Source organism: Schistocerca serialis, chromosome 2, assembly GCF_023864345.2.
Source record: "Schistocerca serialis cubense isolate TAMUIC-IGC-003099 chromosome 2, iqSchSeri2.2, whole genome shotgun sequence".
NCBI classification, from domain to species: Eukaryota; Metazoa; Arthropoda; class Insecta; order Orthoptera; family Acrididae; genus Schistocerca; species Schistocerca serialis.
Window position 1 is genome coordinate 1,063,783,286 of NC_064639.1, and position 25,594 is coordinate 1,063,808,879.

General features: G+C 41.6%; 1 protein-coding gene across 1 annotated transcript in view; it reads left to right on the plus strand.

Annotated features, from left to right (window-relative positions):
• Window positions 1-320: 320 nt before the first annotated feature.
• The window catches only part of LOC126458519 (nitric oxide-associated protein 1), a 245,603-nt gene continuing 220,329 nt past the window's right edge, over window positions 321-25,594 (plus strand). The window contains exon 1 of the transcript XR_007585648.1: window positions 321-608. The gene's annotated coding sequence lies outside the window, so the exon portion shown is untranslated. The remainder of the gene's footprint in view (window positions 609-25,594) is intronic.

The following is a 25,594-nucleotide window of genomic DNA, read 5'->3' on the forward strand; positions in this document are numbered from 1 at the left end:
AAATACCAAAGAATTCACAGTGCCATGAAAATGAGACAATAAAAATGAAGTGTGAAAATAAAAGACCCCCAAACCTATCAATTGCAAGGTCGACTACTGTATCCTGTCAGTCAAATAAAATTTTCTAGTGACAGTATACAGTAGGGGGGCAGTTGTAATGACACATTCCTATGCAGAGACATACAATATCTTAAAAGCTGCGCCAAAGATAAATTGAGAGGCATGTATATTATAATCTTTGTAAAGTTCACATTGGATTCTCTTTTGTTTAATACTCCAAGGAGCTAAGGGACACTTTCGATTGTTGCCTTGTGGAGGATGGACGTGATTTTTGGACTGTGCGGAAAGGCAGCCATATGGTTGGTAATTATGGTTTGTGCGACGAGCACAGCAAGTCTTATTGTGTTGTGAATAAAAAAATAGTGAAAAGTATCGAAGTGTTACGAAAATTATTTATAGCGACGTAGCATAGTATTCCTTGGTTTCCACCGTCTTCGTGAAGTGAACCGATGCCGACTCATGATGGTACACACGGTCAGCAAAGAGAAGAACATCGATGGCGACTAATGAATTAATATTGTGGCAGAAGGACTAATTCTACGTCTAAGGTGAGAACTCTGATTAAATCAACAATGACGCGGAATTAAAAATATAAAATGTTTTTTATTTATTTCGCCACAAGTGGCAAAAAGAAAAGAGCAAAAGAGCAGAGCAAAAAGAAAAAGAGAGCGGTATTCTTGTTTCACGGCTATTTATACTAATTACACATTATGATCTTTGTATAATTATCGATATATTATCCAGAGATGTCTGGCATAGTTACATTACATTGGGCAAATTTCGTGTAAAAGTCAGGGACGCTATACGCCTAAAAAAGGACACTCACACAGCTGGCGTACCGGAATTAGGGCTGTTAATTAGACTCTGGAATCCGACTTGAAACTAGCTAAGGCCGGTATTACACTATCAAATTTATTTGTCAAATAACTTTGTCAAAAATCTTTGTCAAAGATATTTGATAATGTAATTGGGTACTTTGTCAAATGTCTTCCAATATTAGATCAAATCTAGGGCCTCGCTGTAGATTTGATCAAACAAGTCGCTTGTCTTCTGTACACTGCAGTGTGACATGTTACCACATGGAGCGCTGGCATCACTGTCGTCTGTAGTGTTTTTATAAACATTGCCAGTAAATACAATTGGTGTGTGCCGACAACTACAGAATTAATAGAGATGCATGAAGATGATGAGGCGCTTTAGAACGTGAGGCACCCTGAATACAAAAATAGATTAAGAAGATTGGAGACCTGACCTGACCTGACCTAACCTAACCTAACCTAACCTAACCTAACCTAACCCAACCCAACCCTCTCCTGTAGCAGGGAATCAGAGTGTTACAAATGGCTCTGAGCACTATGGGACTCAACTTCTGAGGTCATCAGTCCCCTAGAACTTAGAACTACTTAAACCTAACTAACCTAAGGACATCACACACATCCATGCCCGCGGCAGGATTCGAACCTACGACCGTAGCGGTCGCGCGGTTCCAGACTGAAGCGCCTAGAACCGCTCGGCCACTCCGGCCGGCTCGGAGTGTTACAGTGAACCTGTCTTCTGCAGATGTAGCAGTTCTTAAGTGAATATTGTGCTTTGTGATATGAGGATACACTTCACTGAGCACATACAGAAATGTATGCTCATCCATTCTTAAGTAATTGATGTACGACTTGACGTCCTCCACTATAAGCTCACGTAACAAGTTTTGTTGAATGCTTTTATCGTGTCGTTGTAAAACCCACGGCTTCACCCAGGTATGTTTCTTTTTTTTCCCCGCTTCTCTTCCGCATGTGCACACAGTGCAATTGTGGTGCATGCAACTGCTGCGGTTACTAACAAGTTGTTGTCAGCCATCTTGAACTTTGATGAATAATATGATGACAATGTAATACCCCTTCTAGCGCTACGTCAAAGATCTTTGCCAAATATATTTGACGGAATATTTGATCACATCTTTGATCAAATCTATGACAAAGAAATTTGACAGTGTAATACCGGCCTAACCCTCCGGGCTGTGAATGAAGCGTGCTACCCTTTATGCAGTGCGATCATGTCTTTGAAAGGTTATCGGTAATATTGTTTACTAGAGGTAAGTACAAGCGGACAATGAGAAAACAGCGAAATTCATTAACGTGATATACTAAAAGCCTGACACACGAGACGTGGAATATCATTTGTACATAGACCGTTTCTGACACGCACCTCGCTTGGGCGTCTAGTATATCATCTTGTGCAACAGGCACGTCGCTGCCTGCAAGCTGACAAGGCGGATGACGCACGCTTCCTGAGAACAGCTCGCTGAAAGAGAACTGTGTTCGTATGACGAGAACTGCTCTGCAGAGTACAAAGGCCCTCTCAGCCGGAGAAAAGCTGCATTAATACGCTTCGGATTAATCTATTGTGCGGGGCAGATGGTACTTTTTATCATACCATATATTAAGGATGCCCCGGTTTTTTAGGGACAGTCATGGTTTCAGATTAAAGAAATCGGTGTCCCGAAAAATACTTTCGGGACTGTAGTTTGTGCCGGATTTCGGATTTCTGAGAAATATTCTCGTACTATTTTTCTCGCACTATTTCTTCTCCAAATACTTTCATGGATCTAAATTTTAACTACAGCTAAATAACGAAAGTTTTAGCTATCGCGTCAGAGTCGTATCGCGGTTAATTTGTAACCGTAAGTGTTTGGTTGTTTCAAGTAAATTCAAAATTCCAAAAAGGAAGTGTTCATTCCAAGTAAAATATTCAGAAGAATGGCTCTTCATAAAACGCGGGAGAAGTGACTATGAAGTAGAATATGCAATTTGTAAGGGTTTTGTTTCCATTGAACATGCGGGAAGGGCGCATGTTACGGACCATTCAGTTAGCGTGAAGAATATATCAAATGTGAACGCTGCCACCACTTCCATTTCCCGTGCTTCTGTATTTATTCTCTGTCCAATTCGAAGTAACGCACCACATGCATTTGCTGTAGTAGTCTGCGTTGCCGATAAAATTGCGTCTCTTCTGGCATGTTTAGTAGTTAGTAATTTTTACATTTTACACATCATCATTTTATATACACACATAAATACATAAACTTCAGACTAATTAGAAGATTTCATTAATAATCATTATATAGTTTACAATCAAGAATTAATTATACAGTACTACACATTTAGTTAATGATAGTTACAGTACTTGTTTGTTTATTTCATTCAAGAATTAATTATAGTTTTACACGTTTAGTTAATGACAATTACATTATTTCATTGTTTATACATTCCTTCCAAATTACTTCCAAGGTATTTTTCAATTGAGTAGAATGCTTTATTTTTAAACCATGTGTTTAATACCTCCTTAAATTTAAAGAGGGTGCGGGGATTGACTGATTGCGGCTGTTTATTATGTAACTTTAGACTTAGGTGTTTGCGACTGTTTTTGTCAGTGACAGCCTAGAATACGGTACATCAAGCATGCAGTTGTTTCTAGTGCTGTGCAAATGTAAATTCATTCTCTGTGTAAATTGTTGTATATTCTCTTTTACGTATATTAAGCAGTTATACATATAGAGACTTGGGAGGGTAATTATGGTTAATAGGCTGAAGTGCTCCTTACAGGTTTCTCTTGGACCCAGTCCTTGTATACATCTAATTACTTTTTTTTTTTTTTGCCATTTGAATACACAGTTTGTGCCTGTTGAATTACTCCCTAACAGAATCCCATATCGTAGCTGTGACTGAAAGAATACATAGTAGCAAAGCGTCAATAAACTTTTACTGACAGAATATCTAGGTTTATACAGCAGGAATATCACATGTGCAAGTTTGCCTGTCAGATAGCTTATACATTCTGGAACCGCGCGACCGCTACGGTCGCAGGTTCGAATCCTCCTCGGGCATGGATGTGTGTGATGTCCTTAGGTTAGTTAGGTTTAAGTAGTTCTAAGTTCTAGGGGACTGATGACCTCAGAAGTTAAGTCCCACAGTGCTCAGAGCCATTTGAACCAACCAGATAGCTTATATGGTCAACCCATGAGAGCCTTTGGTCTATTTTTAGTCTGAAACTGTAATTCTCTTCTTTCCCTACCTTGAGATTAAAATAAATTTCCTCCGTTTTTGTATTGCTTACACATAACTTGTTAGCAACACACCATACCCTACATTTTTCAAAATGTTCATTATTTTTGTTTACCACCTCATACATACTCTCACCTTTGGAGATCATGGTCATATCATCAGCATATAAGACATTTTTGCAGGCCATATAGTTTCAGAAGTCATTGACGTAGACAATAAAGAGGAAGGGTCCAAGAACGGAGCCTGTGAAGTACAGGGTGAGTGAACAAGGATTTTACAACTTTGGAATGATATGTAAACTAATTGAGAAATTTGATTCACATAGTGCATCAGTACCCCATTCCGCTACCAGGAACGCCAGCATAGTGCACAGTTAAAATGGCGACTTTCATAGTGGGTTTTGGTGTGATGAATCGAACTCAGCAAGAACTGTTCGGCGTAAATTTCACACCGAATACGCTAAAGAACCTCCAAGCAGGCCTACAGTTAGCCGATCTGAAAAATCGAATCTACGCTGCCGTCGCACAAGTTACGCAACATTTACTGCAACCAGTGTGGGAAGAAATTGGTTACCGGTGGGATGTTTGCAGCACCAGAATGGTTTTCACATCTAACCAAAATATCACTTGACACTCTTACAGGGTGTTTCAAAAATGACCGGTATATTTGAAACGGCAATAAAAACTAAACGAGCAGCGATAGAAATACACCGTTTGTTGCAATATGCTTGGGACAACAGTACATTTTCAGGCAGACAAACTTTCGAAATTACAGTAGTTACAATTTTCAACAACAGATGGCGCTGCGGTCTGGGAAACTCTATAGTACGATATTTTCCACATATCCACCATGCGTAGCAAAAATATGGCGTAGTCTCTGAATGAAATTACCCGAAACCTTTGACAACGTGTCTGGCGGAATGGCTTCACATGCAGATGAGATGTACTGCTTCAGCTGTTCAATTGTTTCTGGATTCTGGCGGTACACCTGGTCTTTCAAGTGTCCCCACAGAAAGAAGTCACAGGGGTTCATGTCTGGCGAATAGGGAGGCCAATCCACGCCGCCTCCTGTATGTTTCGGATAGCCCAAAGCAATCACACGATCATCGAAATATTCATTCAGGAAATTAAAGACGTCGGCCGTGCGATGTGGCCGGGCACCATCTTGCACAAACCACGAGGTGTTCGCAGTGTCGTCTAAGGCAGTTTGTACCGCCACAAATTCACGAAGAATGTCCAGATAGCGTGATGCAGTAATCGTTTCGGATCTGAAAAATGGGCCAATGATTCCTTTGGAAGAAATGGCGGGCCAGACCAGTACTTTTTGAGGATGCAGGCGTCAGTAAACCAAATGCTGCCCACATGCATATCGCCGTCATCAATCCTGTGCACTATATCATTAGCGAATGTCTCTCGTGCAGCAATGGTAGCGGCGCTGAGAGGTTGCCGCGTTTGAATTAAATTTGTATGGATAGAGGTGTAAACTCTGGCGCATGAGACGATACGTGGACGTTGGCGTCATTTGGACCGTAGCTGCAACACGGCGAATGGAAACCCGAGGCCGCTGTTGGATCACCCGCTGCACTAGCTGCGCGTTGCCCTCTGTGGTTGCCGTACGCGGTCGCCCTACCTTTCCAGCACGTTCATCCGTCACGTTCCCAGTCCGTTGAAATTTTTCAAACAGATCCTTTATTGTATCGCTTTTCGGTCCTTTGGTTACATTAAACCTCCGTTGAAAACTTCGTCTTGTTGCAACAACACTGTGTTCTAGGCGGTGGAATTCCAACACCAGAAAAATCCTCTGTTCTAAGGAATAAACCATGTTGTCTACAGCACACTTGCACGTTGTGAACAGCACACGCTTACAGCAGAAAGACGACGTACAGAATGGCGCACCCACAGACTGCGTTGTCTTCTATATCTTTCACATCACTTGCAGCGCCATCTGTTGTTGAAAATTGTAACTACTGTGATTTCGAAAGTTTGTCTGCCTGAAAATGTACTGTTGTCCCAAGCATATTGCAACAAACGGTGTATTTCTATCGCTGCTCGTTTAGTTTTTATTGCCGTTTCAAATATACCGGTCATTTTTGAAACACCCTGTATGTGAAACTTTAGGTTGTTTGCTACACAATGACACATCTACCAATTCTGTAAGTTATCTCAATAAATTTCAATGTCACGCCAAAGTTGTGAAATCCTTCCTTCTTGCTTCTGCGTAAAGCGAGCAGCAGCAGTACACGTACTCTGAAGTTGTCACACTCGTGGAAGCAGGTCCTACTTACGTATTAGACATCTTATTACTACGTTACTGTAAGAGAAAGTTAAAGATATTCTAATGTATTAACACAGATCAACGTTTTTCTTAATCATACTTAAGCTACGTAGTTTTTACTTCAAAAATCCTGTCTAGTTTCAGTCTCTGTAAACGCTAGTCATGCTTTGATTGTTAATACTTAAGCCTAGTTTACACGACGACATTGGGTTGCGCCACTCGTTGCGTGGAATGAGTTGCACGCAAATGGTTTCATATTTGACTGTGGACACGGCGAAACCAGTATATACTTCAGTTTCGTCGTTTTGTGGTTTCCCGAGTTGTGTCTGAAATGAAAGTTTTGGCAGCTGCACGACGCATGAGTTGTGATGGAGTTAAAGCTTGTCACTTGGAATCGCTGCATAAGAAAAAAATAAGAAACGTGTTTCGATTCGTGACTGGATGAAGAAAAGACGTCAGATCGATTGCTCAGCATCCTTGCTGAAATAATTTGTAATGGAAGACCCAAGAAGTTCTTTTAATTATCCTAGAATGTCACCAGAACTGTTCACGTTTCTTCTAAATAGAGTTAACTGTGCGATTAGGAATAAAGATACTGTAATGCGTGAACCACTGCCGCCAGTACTGAAATTACATATCGCATTGCGTGCATTGCAATCGAGAATACTCGGCATCTTAGATGCGGTTTTAGCTGCTGATAACGCTTTTTCATTAACACCAATAATTATTAACATTGACAGTAATAATTATTAACATTGACAGCAGTATTTATTCTAAGCAGGCCGCATTAAGAAGACAATGGTTTGCAAATTACTCTCTTGAAGATAGATATGTTTAGTGGCAATATTTCAAAATTCAAACGTATGTCAATGGGGAACACTGATGCGACGTTTTAACTAGATAAATATTGAATAAAGAGTGCAGCTTCTTGATTTCTGTGGACTTCCCTTCTGTCAACAGTATCCCTTTTTTAAAAAAGTTGGCCAACTCGAACAAGGGATTCTAGTCTCGTAGCCGAGAGCATTTCCACAGCTAGAATTACATTTGCTTGTATTTTTCTTAATTCATTAGTATATGTACTCCTAATTCAATAAATTTTGCCCTGCAGCTCAGATATTGTCAAACTATCTGTGTTCTGGACTCAGGAGCACCAATATGGTGCTTATTTTTGTAATCAGCATCACTGAAATCCCACAAACACCTATACAAAGCATAGACCTCCAAAAAGCGAACAAAATTCTCCGTTCCCCACTTCATATTTCAGTTTGCCCACACTCTGCAAACGCACATAACTTCAAAACTCATGCAACTAGTGACGCCAAAGTTTGAACACGCCGAAAGTGTTCAGCTCCACCGATGAGTTGCGTAAACGCATGGCGCGCATTTCGCAGTGGCCGGTAGCGCAGTTTACTGCAACCTAGTGTCGTCGTTTAAGCTAGGCTTAAAGAGCACTGAAAGACCTAAGTCGAAACAAGGTCCCAGGAGTAGACAACATTCCGTTAGAACTACTGATAGCCTTGTGAGAGCCAGTCCTGACAAAACTCTACCATCTGGTGAGCAACATGTATGAGACAGGCGAAATTCCCTCAGACTTCAAAAAGAATATAATAATTCCAATCCCAAAGAAAGCAGGTGTTGACAGATGTGAAAATTACCGAACTATCAGTTTATTAAGTCACGGCTGCAAAATACTAACGCGAATGCTGTACAGACGAATGGAAAAACTCGTAGATGCCGACCTCGGGGAAGATCAGATTGGATTCCGTAGAATATCGGAACACGTGAGGCAATACTGACCCTACGACTTATCTTAGAAGCTAGATTAAGGAAAGGCAAACCTACGTTTCTAGCATTTGTAGACTTGGAGAAAGCTTTTGACAATGTCGACTGGAATAATCTCTTTCAAATTCTGAAGGTGGCAGGGGTAAAGTACAGGGAGCGAAAGGCTATTTACAATTTGTACAGAAAGCAGATGGCAGTTATAAGGGTCGAGGGGCATGAAGGGGAAGCAGTGGTTGGGAAGGGAGTGAGACAGGGTTGTAGCCTCTCCACGATGTTATTCAATCTGTATATTGAGCAAGCAGTAAAGGAAACAAAAGAAAAATTCGGAGTAGGTATTAAAATCCATGGAGAAGAAATAAAAACTTTGAGGTTCGCCGATGACATTGTAATTCTGTCAGAGACAGCAAAGGACTTGGAAGAGCAGTTGAACGGAATGGACGGTGTCTTGAAAGGCGGATATAAGATGAACATCAACAAAAGCAAAACGAGGATAATGGAATGTAGTCGAATTAAGTCTGGAGATGCTGAGGGAATTAGATTAGGAAATGAGACACTTAAAGTAGTAGAGGAGTTTTGCTATTTGGGGAGCAAAATAAGTGATGATGGTCGAAGTAGAGAGGATATAAAATGTAGACTGGCAATGGCAAGGAAAGCGTTTCTGAAGAAGAGAAATTTTTTAAAACCGAGTATAGACTTAAATGTCAGGAAGTCGTTTGTGAAAGTATTTGTATGGAGTGTAGCCATGTATGGAAGTGAAACATGGGCGATAAATAGTTTGGACAAGAAGAGAATAGAAGCCTTTGAAATGTGGTGCTACAGAAGAATGCTGAAGATCAGATGGGTAGATCACGTAACTAATGAGGAAGTATTGAATAGGATTGGGGAGAAGAGGAGTTTGCGGCACAACTTGACAAGAAGAAGGGATAGGTTGGTAGGACATGTTCTGAGGCATCAAGGGATCACCAATTTAGTTTTGGAGGGCAGCGTGGAGGGTAAAAATTGTAGAGGGAGACCAAGAGATGAATACACTAAACAGATTCAGAAGGATGTAGGGTGCAGTACGTATTGGGAGATGAAGAAGCTTGCACAGGATAGAGTAGCATGGAGAGCTGCATCAAACCAGTCTCAGGACCGAAGACCACAACAGCAACAAGTCTGAAAATGGCTGACGGTGGTGCCTGCACCGTAGTGAAACACGCACTTGGAACACCGCCGAAGATGGCGAGAAACGGGTTGTTCATGTTTTTCACTAGCTTACAGAGAAATTCGGTTTTGAAGTATTCCAGTGATGTTTAGTACATAAAGTTAAAACGTTGTTATTTACGAGATGCGTGGTTAAATCGGTAGTGTCGGAGTATGGTAACTGTGTGTTCTGTGCATCGTTGGTTATCAGTGTAGTCATTCATTTTCCAATCAGTTCGAATTCTTACACCGTCTGTATACAAAAACTCATCAGATGTATGCTGATTAACTAATCGTCTTTTATGAAAATTCGTCTTCTTGTTTCTAATTGTATATCATATGCAAAATTCCAGATTTCGCTGCAAATGCGAATTCTTAGTAATCGATTTTTTTCGTAAAAGACTGTTGATAAAGAGAATGTGAATTAAGAAAACATTACAAATTAAATTATTAGGACACAAATGAAACGTCAAATAGTCTTTATTTGGACTATGTCCATTTGTTTTATACCACCGGCGTGGTATCATACGAGCCAGAGAGACAAGCGTAGAGAAACAAGGGAAATAGTTTTCATGGCATCGAGTATACCGTGCAAATCTGCATTTTTTACGCTTTCTACAGCATCATTGCACTGTGAACTCAATATAACTAATTTGGATCCTAGTTAAGCGATTTATCACGAGAAATAACAAGACATTTAAGCTTCGAGACGTGCTGGAGCTATTGTACGAAGCTTTGCCGCACATCAGTGCCGAATGCTGGCGGGATGCAGAATAGCACATCATTAAAAGAAGAGAGGAAAATTTTGCGCATGAGTGTCTTCGTGGGTTCTGTTGTTGGTCGCCTCGTTATCAGCGTAGCAGATCACCAGTTGAACTACTGAAATGTATTCCTCGGATTTGGATATGGAAGAATTTGAGAGATTACCGATGACTAAATGTAAATGATACTTTCAGTGGCTTAACTAAGAACGAGAGCGTGTTATGTTTCCCATCTGGTCCCCTAAGAAGCTTATTGGCGGACTTTATCATATTTATTTAATTCTGTTCACAAATTAAATGACAATCGAAGCTACATTATTTCTCCGTTCTTGATGACTAGCTTAGCACCCGCTGATTCGTTCTCGTAAACTGTATGATCTGCACAATTATTCTACTGTTTCTCTTTAATCGAATTTTTATGTTGTTCACAAACAGCGACACCTTCTGTACTTTTCACGCATAATAACTTCGTAGAAGCATGATTTTTGTGAATAAACTTCTGACAAAAAAGCGATTCTGGTAGCTGGAGTCCCACGTTTTTGTTGATCATGCCTTTTGCGTTCTTATGGTGGTGTTTCCGTAGAAACTTCATCCCCCAACAAATATTTCTTTGTATCTAACCGACAAATGATTTTCATGGATTTACGTTTAAAAAGTTTTGTAATGTAACGAAATATTTTTTAAAAAATTTTCATCGCCATTTTACCCCCTTAGTGGGAGAATTTTCAAAAATGCTGAAACACGTTTTTTTATTTCTGACTGTGAAACTAAATATTAATTTTTGTAGTTCTAGCTTCAAAATTCCCTTACTAGCGATATAATTTCCAAAAGCCTTTCATCCCCTATTTCAGTCCCTTAGGAGGGTAATTTCGAACAATCCCTTCATAAACGACGCCTGCGGTATAAGATCCATACCCTCTCCAAATTTCAAGTTCATATACCCGGTGGTAACATTGGTTCGCGTCGGATCACCGAAATTAAGCGCCGTCGGGCTGGGCTAGCACTTGGAGGGGTGACCATCCGGTCAGCCGAGCGCTGTTGGCAAGCGGGGTGCACTCAGCCCTTGTGAGGCAAACTGAGGAGCTGCTTGACTGAGAAGTAGCGGCTCCGGTCTCGTAAACTAACATACGGCCGGGAGAGCAGTGTGCTGACTACATACCCCTTCATATCCACATCCAGTGACGCCTGTGGTCTGAGGATGACTCGGCGGCCGATTGGCACCGTTGGGCCTTTCAAGGTCTGTTCGGACGGAGTTAGTTATCCTTAGCGGTTCGGGCAGCGCGATAGTGAGTCAGAGTAATGGCCCTATTACACCCCAGTAGGGCGTGAATTCTCAAAAACAGTGAAACACGTATTTTTTCATTTCTAGCCGAGAAATGGAAATGAGCGTTTGGCGTCATTGGCCGGGAGGCCCCTCGCGGGGCAGGTCCGGCCGCCATATCGCAGGTCTTATTACATTCGGCGCCACATTGGGCGACCTGCACGCCGGATGGGGAGGAAATGATGATGAACACAACACAACACCCGGTCCCTGAGCGGAGAAAATCTCCGACCCAGCCGGGAATCGAACCCGGGCCCAGAGGACGGCAATCCGTCACGCTGACCACTCAGCTACTGGGGCGGACTCTAGCCGAGAAGCCAAATACCAATTGTCATAGAGACAGCTTTAAAATATTTTAACAATGAAATATTTTCATTAAACATTTAACCCCTCTATTTCATCCCCTTATGGGTTGACTATCCAGGAACAGCGATATGCGTTTTTTTTTTTTTTTGAATTTATAACAGAGAAGCCAAATACAAATTCTTGAACGTTTATCTTCAAACATGCTTGCATAATGAAATATTTCCATAAAAACTTTCATCCCTCTGTCGTCCCCATAGCTGTACAGTTTCCAAAAACAGTGAAACACATATGTTTTATTTCTAACCAAGAGTCCAAATTCATATTTTCATAGATTTAACTTTAAAATCCTTTTATAATGAAATATTTCATAAAACACCCTTTTAGGAGTTGAATTTCCAAAGTCAAATACTAATTTTCATATATCTAGCTCTAAAAATACTTTAGTAGATCTTTAATAATGATTTATTTTCAAAAAAACGCTCATCCATTATTTGACCCCCATAGGGGCTAAATTAAAAAAAATCTGAATATGTGTTTCTTTATTTCTGATCGAGAAACCAAATACCGATTTTCGTGTGTTAGTTTCAAAACTGCCTTAAAAGCGATATATTTTCGAAAAAACCTTTTATACCCTGTTTCAATCTCTTCTTGAACGACGCCTACAGTATAAAATCAACATCCTCTGCAGATTTCAAGTTTCTATCGTTAGTGGTTTGGGCTGGGCGATTAAAACTCTTGGAACGTATTAATACGATGTTAACAACACTTTAATCGGTTATCCACACACGTATTGCAAGTGTAAATATCAGCTTAGAGAATTTATCAAATATTGATGTATTGAGACACTTCACAGCGTGGCCGTAGCCAGAGGGGAGGGCTTTGGGGGTTCAAATTACTCCCGAAATTTTCATAAAGCTAAAAAATGGGATAAGTAATCTTAGAATCCATTGCAGCGTAATATTTATTTCAATATTACCGCGTTTTCAAACCGTGGTTGTTGCCAGCGTGACACAGATCTTGGGCGGAATGCGGCAGCGATGAGCCAGAGCTGGCAACAAAACTGGCACCAATGTGTGGACTGAGCCTCAGTGAAATGTGGTTTGTCCATAGTCCTGGAATGCAGAGGTACTGCTGTTCTGCACGAGAGCTAACTTAATTGTCATGGCTGCTGAGAGCGGGCGCAGTGAGAAGACCTGATTACACGACAGCAGCTTAGAACAATCGTCGTCATCGTGCTTCGTGCAAACCATTGAAATTATTATAATTATCGTGGTAAGGATTTTAGATGTTTATTTTAAGCGATGTTAAGTAGGAGAGAGAAATGGCTAGCATGCACACTAAAATAATCTCTCTTTTTTTGTTATATTTACATGATACGTGCAATATCTGAGCATTGTCCAGTTTGACACAAAACTGTATGAGAGAAAAGTTATAAATTATCAAAGTGAGCTTTCAAAAAGTCTGCAAAAGTGACGGAAAACCTAGTTGGTGAGTAAATGTCACCATTTATCAACTTAATAGAAATCGCGTGCATCATGATAATACGAGGTGGAAAAAATTTTCGAGACTGGTGCTGCCGTCTGGAAAGTAGGAGTAGTAGATCTCTGCACCACTAGGTGGTGAGAGCTGCATATCTGACGAGTCAGTGTTTGAGGGGCATTCAGCTGGGAGGATGTGTTATGTGTCCACAGTGATTTCTGTAATACTCTATGTGTTTGGTGTGTGGTGATTTTACGATGGATCCGCGAACAGAACAGCGCGTTTGTATCAAATTCTGTGCGAATCTCGCCGGCCGAAGTGGCCGTGCGGTTAAAGGCGCTGCAGTCTGGAACCGCAAGACCGCTACGGTCGCAGGTTCGAATCCTGCCTCGGGCATGGATGTTTGTGATGTCCTTAGGTTAGTTAGGTTTAACTAGTTCTAAGTTCTAGGGGACTAATGACCTCAGCAGTTGAGTCCCATAGTGCTCAGAGCCATTTGAACCATTTTTTGTGAGAATCTCGGGAAAAGTGCTACGGAGACCCTTGCAATGATTCAACAAGTGTTTGAGGGACAGAGCATGAGCTGTATGCGTGTGTTTGAGAGGCATGCTCGGTTCAAGCAAGGCCGTACAGACGTCGAAGATGACGCTCACACTGGAAGGCCCGCTAACCACACAATACCAGACATTGTTGCCAAACTTCAACAGTTGGTTCGTGCAGATCGACGTCGAACCATTCAAGACCTTGCAGATGAAGTGGGCATTGGTTATGGGATATGTCAACGAATGTTGACTGATGAGTTGGGCATGCATCGTGTAGCTGCAAAATTTATGCCAAGGTTTTGACTGCTGATCAGAAGGCACAGCATGTTGAAGTGTGCAAGGACCTTCGTCAGACCTTATCTGGTGATCCAACCTTCTTGTCATGGGTTATCACTGGCGACAAGAGCTGGGTTTTCGGTTATGAGCCAGAGACAAAGCAACAATCGTCCGAGTGGAAGTGTCTGGGCTCTCCAAGACCCAAAAAAGCGAGGCAGGTGAAGAGCAAAGTGAAGAGCACGATCATCGTTTTCTTTGATGCCAAGGGAATTGTGCACAAAGAATTCGTACCACCCAACCAAACAGTGAATTCCGCATACTACTGTGACTCAGTGAAAACGTGCGGCGACGATGACCCGAACTTTGGCGTCAAGGGAATTGGCTGCTGCATCACGACAACGCGCCCTATCACACATCCTTGCTCACCAGGACTTTTTGGCAAAAAACAACATGGCGGTTGTACCCCACCCACTGTACTCGGCAGATTTGGCACCTTGCGACTTTGCACTATTCCCAAAACCGAAACTCAGGTTGAAAGGCTGTCGGTTCGACACTGTAGAGAGGATTCCAGAAGCAACGCTGGTGGTATTAAACACACTCAAAGAACAGGACTTCCAGAAAACGTTTGACCAGTGGCAGAAGTGCTGGGACCAGTGTGTATGTGCGGATGGGAACTACTTCGAGGGTGATGGTGACCATTAGTCCAAAGGTAAGATTTTCAACAGATGGCAGCACCAGTCCCGAAAATTTTGGATAACACCTCGTATACTAATCACCACAGATGGCGTGTGCAACGTGCTTTCATTCTGGGCACAAGTTTGGCGAAGAGTTCTAGTGGTAAAGCGTTTCATACTCCCTCAGTGGGGTTGAAAACAGCTGGATGCTCGTTGCTGCATGTGGACTTGCTGTATTACCCCTCCCCAACGGACACTACACGTACTCGATGAGATTTAAGTGGGAGGAATGGGTCCGCAGCTCGTGGTCGTGCGGTAGCGTTCTCGCTTCCCGCGCCCGGGTTCGATTCCCGGCAGAGTCAGGGATTTTCTCTGCCTCGTGATGACTGGGTGTTGTGTGATGTCCTTAGGCTAGTTAGGTTTAAGTAGTTCTAAGTTCTAGGGGACTGATGACCATAGATGTTAAGTCCCATAGTGCTCAGAGCTATTTGAACCATTTCGGAGGAATGGGAAAGCCAGTCCATTCGCCAAATATTTTCTCTCCATCTACTTGTGTATTAGTAACTAGAGTTGTGGCGATTCGTGAATGAATCGTTCATTTGAACGACTCTAAATAAAGAATCGAATCGTGATACCGACGAATCGTCGTTCAAAAGAATCGTAAGAACGATTGCATGTTTCCGAGTCGTGACGATTCCAAGTTCCAACGATTCATCGATTCTTAGTTCGCTATGCTTCGAATGCAACTTCCGAATCATGCCGAGTCGTGCCGAATGATTACGACCGCCAGATGGCAGTCAAGTGGAGGATGCGTGTGAACAAAGGAAGCTCGGAACGAACAAACGAAGTTCTTGGGCCGTAATATTACTCGTGAAAACCAAGCTGACACTTGGCGGTGGCTGACGGGAACGAGCGTGAAGGCATTTCCCATTTACTATCGCTACCATCAGCCACCGCGTCGACGTCAGCTTTCACCAACTAAGGCATTACATGTATGAATCGAGAATCACACTTGTAGCGTAATATGCATGTTTACTCATAAATAAACTATTTCTGGCATATCTTATCATGACACAGTTCGATTCTAACCCCATTGACAAATGTGAAAGGCAGTTCATTGTTGTCTTTAGATTTGAACCGTCTTCTTTCTTTTCCGGACAACTGGTCACTCTAAGAAGTAATTTCCCTGACTCTGGCTGTCGTGTGCAAGTTTATCCGAGAACATGTCTAAAGTGATGATGTATTTTTCGAACGAATAACAAATCTTCATATAATCTTTAGAACCGCCATCTTTGCTTCGTGTCGGTCGTCGGAAAGTACTGATTATATTTCTTCAGAACGTCTTAGAATGTGAACTGTTATTCATCTTCATTTGGAATGATACCTCATCACCATTTTATCGTTCTACACAACTCTGAACTGCAACATCAGATTTGAAAAACCTTTTCGCTCAGTTACCATGGTCTCTACCTTCAACAAGAGGAAGATCTTCTATGTGCCTTCTGGGAGTTTTACTTGAGTACCCCGGCCATTATTCCATTTTGTCACCATTTGCGTGACAGATCTTGAAAATATCTTTGTAATGTCACAATCAACATAAAAGAAAATCGGATTCTTCACTTCGTTTTATATGTAATCCTGTGATGCGTCTGTCCCACAAAATAAACAATTTCTTTTAAGCTAAAATTTTTGAACCAACGATCGATAAATGTGGGAATCATTTTCCGCTCCTCCGTACTTGTTCTAGCACAAAATTTCCAGCACTTTTTATGAACAACATCTGTGCAGTTCACCAAAATAACATGTTTACCATTTTTTCTCGTCTTAATCCCTCTTAAAGCCGTGCGGTATGGGGCGCCATGTCACGGATTGCGCGCCCCCTCCTGCCGGAGGTTCGAGTCCTCCCTCGGGCATGTGTGTGTGTGTGTGTGTGTGTGTGTGTGTGTGAATTCCTAACGCACCAAACTGCTGAGGTCATCGGTCCCTAGACTTACACACTACTCACTGCTTTAACTTAAACTAACTTATGCTGAGAACAACATATACACACACACACACACACACACACACACACAGACACCGTCAATAAAAGTTTTGTATACCATTTTCATTAACTGTGTCCGATCAACCCCGTCCAGATGTCACGCTGACTTCCACAGACGAACGTGACTAAACAATGGTCAGTTGACACTGATGCCTCCTCCATTGTCATATTTGATTACGAGGTCCCATACTCCGAGGAGCGTAGGGGACGATGGTTAGCAGTGGTCAATAAAATATCCCGCAGAAAGCACACGTTCTCGACAGCGGAGCAACAAAATACAAGAGAACGATTCACTGAAACAACAAGAGTGAATACAGAAAAAATGGAATAGGAAGTAAAAAATTGACGGTCATTAACCACGCGATTTCCATAAAACTGATAAACGACGATATTTACTGACCAACTAGGTTTTTTGAAACTTTTTTGACTTTTAGAAAACACATTTTAAGGCTCTACAACTTTTCTCCGAGCAATGTTATCGTCAAATAGGTAAGTTCTCAGATGTTGCACGTTTTACGGCGATGAAACAGATGTTTATCGAACGGTGAAGAACTAGCGTTTACTCATGTACTGTTATGAGGAAGGCGTGGAAATAATAATAATAATAATATTTAGATATGTTCACGTACAAATGTGGTGCTTATTTGAAGTAGGCCTAATTATCCATCGACTGGTAAGGTTGACAGGGACCGCAAGCAGAACTACGACACGACGATTTCCGACTTTACCGACAAGTACCGGTCAGAAAAATGGGGTGAAACTGCCAAGAAAGCCTTTACAAGCTATAGTTGGAATGGCTAGGCGTATGTGTCAGCTAAATTCGGTGAACTTCGTGCAGTAGCCGGCCATTTTCAACTTTTCCGATCAAACATTTTTACAACATGCTTTATTTAATTTCAGATTCATTACTATTAATAAGTACCACGTTTGAACGTAAACGCTTCTATTCTGCACTGTCACGAAACTTTATGACTGTGGTCTGCAGTTCCCACCACGGCACTGAGCGGGGTGGCGTAGTGCCCATCCCATTAGACTCGCATTCGTGAGACCCGAGTTCATTCCCAAAGTCGCCGTCCAGATTTAGCTTTTCTGTGGATTTAGCTTTTCTGTGGCTTCACGCGAGACGAATGCCGGGATGGTGCTTTGAAATTGTCACACCGCTTCCTTCAACTCCAGTATCTGAAAAGTGGAGCAACCCCGTCTCTTGTGGCTTAGCTGTCGATGAGATATAAGACACTATACTTACTTTCTCATTTCAACCATATCAGACGATCGATGGGCCTACGAAGTGGAAACCGTGCGTCTTTTGTCAGCATTGTGCAAGATGGAAAATCTTTTCCACGTACTTCTCTGCTCTTCGTGGCGGTAATTGTATGTTGCTGCCCCCACCCACTAACTCATTATTGTTGAAACTGTGCTGCATGTTGAAAGATGTGGACTGCCGACATGTATGCGCAAATGTTCACTGCCAACTCTAAGCAACGTTTACTGCCATACAGAACACACCTCCATGGAGAAACCATCGACAAAAGCATTTTATTGACTGATTTCTGCTTGATGTTAAATGTTATGATTTACTCGCTAAATGACAATATCTTAAATTTTATAGAGTGCCGTTTTGTGTTCTGTTACAAGTCCACTTTATAATGATGACCGTTTGTTGAACCCCCCTCCCCTTTCTCCACGGATATCAAATACTGGAGACGCATATGCTTCACAGTAATTACTAGTTTTATTTATACGGAATTGTAATGAATTAAGAAACTGTTGTTCTGTATGTTGTGCTGCGTACCATACATACTTTATAAATCTGTAAAATGTGGAGATGAAAACTGCGAATGCAGAAACAACTGAAGTTTAACAACACCGTTCCGCTGGTACGCCTGAAATGACAAAGAGCTTTCGGAAATTATATCGTCCAACAATTTTCTTAAAAATGATTTACACTATTGAAAATTTTTTAATCAAGTGGCTGAATTACGCTATTAGTTCTCGATGGAATCCGAATTATGTTAACAGGCTTATTCGTCGGCCTAAAGACAGAGGTGTCGTTATGGCTAGGCCAGGAGTACAACAAAAGTAATGAACTATATTCTGCAAATGATAAGAATATGTTTCGGTTATAATATTGAAAATTACTCTATTTTTCCGCATTTTTCTACGTGGATTACAAGATTGTTGCAAGTAAACAATGTTTTTTTTTTAAAACTTTGTCCTAGTTTATATCTGTGTTTCTGAACACAGCATTTGCCCACAAAAGGCAAAGGTCTCGAGTTCGAGTCTCGGTCCGCCACACGGTTTTAATTTGTCAGGAAGTTTCATATCAGCGCACACTCCACTGCAGTGTGAAGATTTCATTCTGGAAATATCCCCCAGGCTATGCCTAAGCCAGGTCTCCGCAATGTGCTTTCTTTCAAGAGTGCTACTTTTGCTAGTTTCGGAGAATAGCTTCTGTAAATTTTGGAAGGTAGGAGACGAGATACTGGCAGAACTGAAGCTGTGAGGAGGGGTCGTGAGTCGTGCTTCGATAGCTTAGCCGGCAGCCGGCGCGGTAGCTCAGCGTGTTCGGTCATAGAGCTGGTTGCTGGGTAAGGGTTGAACAACAAGTTTCGAAGAACAATATCGAACAAAATTAAAAACCTCGATAGAGCACTTGCCCGCTAAAGACAAAGGTCACGAGTTCGAGTCTCGGTCCGGCACACAGTTTTAATCAGCCAGGAAGTTTCATATCAGCATCCACTCCGCTGCAGAGTGAAAATTTCATTCCGCAAGAAGCTTCGTTTTCACCTCAGCTACAAATTTCTCTACCGGTTAATGAAATCTCCTCTACACGTTTACTTGCGGTAAGTTTCGCAATGTTCCGCCTTCCTTTTCGTATAATTTCCTGAATCTGTTCAACTAGGTCGCTTGTAATTCATAGTCTTATAGATCTCCCTCGGTAACAGTGCACTGACTCTCACGAGCAGTTTTAAATTTTTCAAATAGTTTTTCTCGCACGCTTTTGCGAGTTTCATTCTGGAGCCTATTTCGTACTTCATGTAAATCTTTCTTCCATTTATATACAATTCATGCTCAGATTTTGCGAAACGAAATCGGCTTTGCACAGTGCTCAAGTTGAAGAGTTTTCTCACGCCTTCGTTTAACCAAAATTCAGCCTTTTCTTTGTCCGTTAAAGATATTACTGCATATGTTTCCTTTGGCCTATGAAAGTAGTCTGTTTTTCTAGTGGACTTTAATTAGCATAACAATCACTGTTCTAACTATGATTCATGGAATCGTCCGAGTTATTTGGTGTTTCTTCTAATACTCGTATTTCTGCAACTTCTAATGAAATGTCGGTATCATTCGAATGAATGTCCAAGAAATTCACTAATAAATACCACATATGTAGGTCTTCAGCAGAAGCAGGTGTTTCCGAATGCACAAACCGTTCTTCGTATTTCATCTGTGCAAGGTTGAAAACAGTAATTGGTTTCCACATGACGGTTAAACTTTGGAACCTGCGAAAAGACAGGTTGTTGTTGTTGTTGTTGTGGTCTTCAGTCCTGAAACTGGTTTGATGCAGCTCTCCATGCTACTCTATCCTGTGCAAGCTTCTTCATCTCCCAGTACCTACTGCAGCCTACATCCTTCTGAGTCTGCTTAATGTATTCATCTCTTGGTCTCCCTCTACGATTTTTACCCACCACGCTGCCCTCCAATGCTAATTTTGTGATTCCTTGATGCCTCACAACATGTCCTACCAACCGGTCCCTTCTTCTTGTCAAGTTGTGCAACAAACTCCTCTTCTCCCCAATTCTACTCAATACCTCCTCATTAGTTATGTGATCTACCCATATAATCTTCAGCATTCTTCTGTAGCACCACACTTCGAAAGCTTCTATTCTCTTCTTGTCCAAATTATTTGTCGTCCATGTTTCACTTCCATATATGGCTACACTCCATACAAATACTTTCAGAAATGACTTCCTGACACTTAAATCTATACTCGATGTTAACAAATTTCTCTTCTTCCAGAAACGCTTTCCTTGCCATTGCCGGTCTACTTCGACCATCATCAGTTATTTTGCTCCCCAAATAGCAAAACTCCTTTACTACTTTAAGTGTCTCATTTCCTAATCTCATTCCCTCAGCATCATCCGACTTCATTCCATTCTCCTCGTTTTGCTTTTGTTGATGTTCATCTTATATCCTCCTTTCAAGACACTGTCCATTCCGTTCAACTGCTCTTCTAAGTCCTTTGCCGTCTCTGACAGAATTACAATGTCATCGGCGAACCTCAAAGTTTTTATTTCTTCTCCATGGATTTTAATATCTACTCCGAATTTTTCTTTTGTTTCCTTTACTGCTTGCTCAATATACAGATTGAATAACATCGGGGAGAGGCTACAACCCTGTCTCACTCCCTTCCCAACCACTGCTTCCCTTTCATGCCCCTCGACTCTTATAACTGCCATCCGGTTTCTGTACAAATTGTAAATAGCCTTTCGCTCCCTGTATTTTACCACTGCCACCTTTAGAATTTGAAAGAGAGTATTCCAGTCAACATTGTCAAAAGCTTTCTCTAAGTCTACAAATGCTAGAAACGTAGGTTTGCCTTTCCTTAATCTTTCTTCTAAGCTAAGTCGTAGGGTCAGTATTTCCTCACGTGTTCCAATATTCCTACGGAATCCAAACTGATCTTCCCCAAGGTTGGCTTCTACTAGTTTTTCCATTCGTCTGTAAAGAATTCGCGTTAGTATTTTGCAGCTGTGGCTTATTAAACTGATTGTTCGGTAATTTTCACATCTGTCAACACCTGCTTTCTTTGGGATTGGAATTATTATATTCTTCTTGAAGTCTGAGGGTATTTCGCCTGTCTCATACATCTTGTTCACCAGATGGTAGAGTTTTGTCAGGACTGGTTCTCCCAAGGCCGTCAGTAGTTCTAAAGGAATGTTGTCTACTCCCGGGGCCTTGTTTCGACTCAGGTCTTTCACTGCTCTGTCAAACTCTTCACGCAGTATTGTGTCTCCCATTTCGTCTTCATCTACATTCTCTTCCATTTCCAGAAGATTGTCCTCAAGTACGTCGCCCTTGTATAGACCCTCTATATACTCCTTCCACCTTTCTGCTTTCCCTTCTTTGCTTAGAACTGGGTTTCCGTCAGAGCTCTTGATATTCATACAGATGGTTCTCTTTCCTCCAAAGGTCTCTTTAATTTTCCTGTAGGCAGTATCTATCTTACCCCTAGTGAGATAAGCCTCTACATCCTTACATTTGTCCTCTATCCATCCCTGCTTAGCCATTTTGCACTTCCTGTCGATCTCATTTTTGAATCGTTTGTATTCCTGTTTGCCTGCTTCATTTACTGCATTTTTATTTTTTCTGCTTTCATCAATTAAATTCAATATTTCTTCTGTTACCCAAAGATTTCTACTAGCCCTCGCCTTTTTACCTACTTGATCCTCTGCTGCCTTCATTACTTCATCCCACAGAACTACCCATTCTTCTTCTACTGTATTTTTCCCCCCATTTCTGTCAATTGTATCCTTATGCTCTGCCTGAAACTCTGTACAACCTCTGGTTTTATCAGTTTGTCTAGGTCCCATCTGCTTAAATTCCCACCTTTCTGCAGTTTCTTCAGTTTTAATCTACCAATAGATTGTGGTCAGAGTCCACATCTGCCCCTGGAAATGTCTTACAATTTGAAACCTGGTTCCTAAATCTCTGTCTTACCATTACATAATCTATCTGACACCTTCTAGTATTTCCAGGATTCTTCCACGTGTACAACCTTCTTTTATGATTGTTTTATGACAGGTGTTATTACCTAATTATTGTGGATATTAAATGAGATGCGCATTCGAGCGAATAGTAACTGTGAACTATTGCGTCAGATAATCTATCAATGGCAACTGAAATTCTCTTCTCAAATTACGATCGCGTATTGCGATGTAATCTGTTTACCGATGTGCTGTCAACGAAGGATGTGTGCCCACCGTGTTGCGCGTGTTCTGTCTGCTACAGCCATGGCAGGGGTATACATTTTTCCAGCCACCTGGCTATCCGCGAATCTGGTAATTTTCAACATTTAAACAAAATAAATTCTTGGTGTGTGTTTTAGCAGCTAAAATTTTGACCCTGTGTTTCTTTCTGTATATAAAATTTCAGATCAGCTTTCGTCATGTCGGACTGGACTGTTCCCTTGAAAGAAATGTTTTTTCATATACAGCAAACCTAAACAAAGCAGGGCACAAGGTCAATGTGAACTTGATAAACACTTGCAGTTACACGAAAACAATAAAAACCGCTTTTCAGGCAAAGCAGATGAATTCAAGCAACATAGTTGTTCCAAGAACGACTGTAAAGCCGCGTACACACCTAGCAACAAAAGTCGCGGAACACGTGTCCCGAGACAGGTCTCAGTGTTGTTCCGGGACATTTTCTCGTGTAGCGAGACCGTCGATATACAAAAGTCTCGAGTCTCAGGTTCCCCGTCAAAACGGGGAACATGATGTAATGTCGCGCGACATTTCGCAGTCTGTACGTGTACTTTGACGTGTGCGTCATTTTGTATCTGACCACAATAGAGACAACAATGAAATTAACTGAAAATTTTGAAGTTTGCCCTTGTCTTTGGGATGTGACATGTGCGGAATATAAAAACAGAAATATGAGGAGGGATGCTATGGCATTTTTGTTGTTGTTGTGGTCTTCAGTCCTGAGACTGGTTTGATGCAGCTCTCCATGCTACTCTATCCTGTGCAAGCCTCTTCATCTCCCAGTACCTACTGCAACCTACATCCTTCTGAATCTGCTTAGCGTATTCATCTCTTGGTCTCCCCCTATGATTTTCACCCTCCACGCTGCCCTCCAATACTAAATTGGTGATCCCTTGATGCCTCAGAACATGTCCTATCAACCGATCCCTTCTTCTGGTCAAGTTGTGCCACAAACTTCTCTTCTCCCCAATCCTATTCAATACTTCATCATTAGTTATGTGATCTACCCATCTAATCTTCAGCATTCTTCTGTAGCACCACATTTCAAAAGCTTCTATTCTCTTCTTGTCCAAACTATTTACCGTCCATGTTTCACTTCCATACGTGGAATTACTCCTGATAACGACATCCTCTTGAGTAGTCCCCGCCCGAAGATCCGAATGGGGGACTATTTTACCTCCGGAATATTTTACCCAAGAGGACGCCATCATCATTTAATCATACAGTAAAGCTGCATGCCCTCGGGAAAAATTACGGCCGTAGTTTCCCCTTGCTTTCAGCCGTTCGCAGTACCAGCACAGCAAGGCCGTTTTGGTTATTGTTACAAGGCCAGATCAGTCAATCATCCAGACTGTTGCCCTTGCAACTACTGAAAAGGCTGCTGCCCCTCTTCAGGAACCACACGTTTGTCTAGCCTCTCAACAGATACCCCTCCGTTGTGGTTGTACCTACGGTACGGCTATCTGTATCGCTGAGGCACGCAAGCCTCCCCACCAACGGCAAGGTCCATGGTTCATGGGGGGGAAGGCTATGGCATCTCTAGCTAAAAAAAAAAGAAATACCAGATGTCACACCATGAAATGAAGAAAAAAAATCCACAATTTAAAATCACAGTTTAGGCGCGAGCATAAAAAGTTATCCGAGTCAAAAAAGGTGGTTCGTCCTCCAAAAAGTGCAACTGGTTTGGGTACAAACCATTACCGTTTTGTTACAAGGAACGGAATCCAGAGGAAGCCGGGACACTGATTGTGATGAAGCGGAAGAAGAAACATATACCGTAGTAAGTGAACTTTATTTACTTTAACAATTTACACAGTCATTTTTTACTCTTACCATAGCTTCAGTTTTTCAAGAAGATTCAAAGCTGCAGTAACTCCTCCAGAAAATAAATTCCTCGTCCAGTACCGTTTAGGTTTACGCTGTTTGCTTCTTAACAACATTAAATTATTTAAACAGAGACGAACAGCACAAACAGCTATTTCTTGTGACATCGCGTTCTGATTTCTGTATCGCAACTGGCTTCGTACATGTGGACGCGTGACATTGTTTAGCGAGTCTCGAGACATTGTATCACGACTGTCCCCATACAAAGTCCCGCGACTTTGTTGCTAGGTGTGTACGCGGCTTAAGGCAAATTCAGCGCAGCTATGTACGCGGAAATACTGCCAAAATACATTGTCGTCGAAACTTATTTTACCCTTTTGTTTAACATGTGACTGCAGAACTTGATGTTCGTCTTAAACCACATTAAGAAACAATAAAAGGGATTCAGACTCTTCCGCCTCACTATGTTTACATGAGACACGTCTGCCGGAATACGAAAACCAAATTTCGGTGTACGTTTTTCGCTGTAGTGTTGACATGTTTAAGGCCTGAAGCGAATTTGCTAGCCAGCCAAATGTGCGCCTGGAAAACAGCTGGTCCAGTTTCTGATTTAGTCAGCACGATTGCTATTTCTCTTCAGTTAAATATTAGAGGTGTAGACATCTTCATGGTCAGTCTAATATTTCTACTTCTGCTTCACTGTACAAAAAGTAACTCTATCCATATCAGCCTAAATTTTTTAAAGACATGACGTAGCCTGACAACCCAAGCACGTTTCAAACACGATTGTGCGTTTAAATGAGAGCGAAACTCGACTGTGGAAGAGGAAAACCGGCAGCTAGAGCTGGATTTCCAGAATTGATTTTGGAGTATTTACGCGAGCACCCAGAAGCGGTATTGGGTAGCTGGTTTATGAAATCCAGTTTTGGGAGCCTCATGCAAACATAGTGCGTGAAAAAGCCAGTAATGACTCTATGGCAAAAGAAAGTCTTAAAAAGACAGAAAAAAAATATTTTTTGATAAAAATATA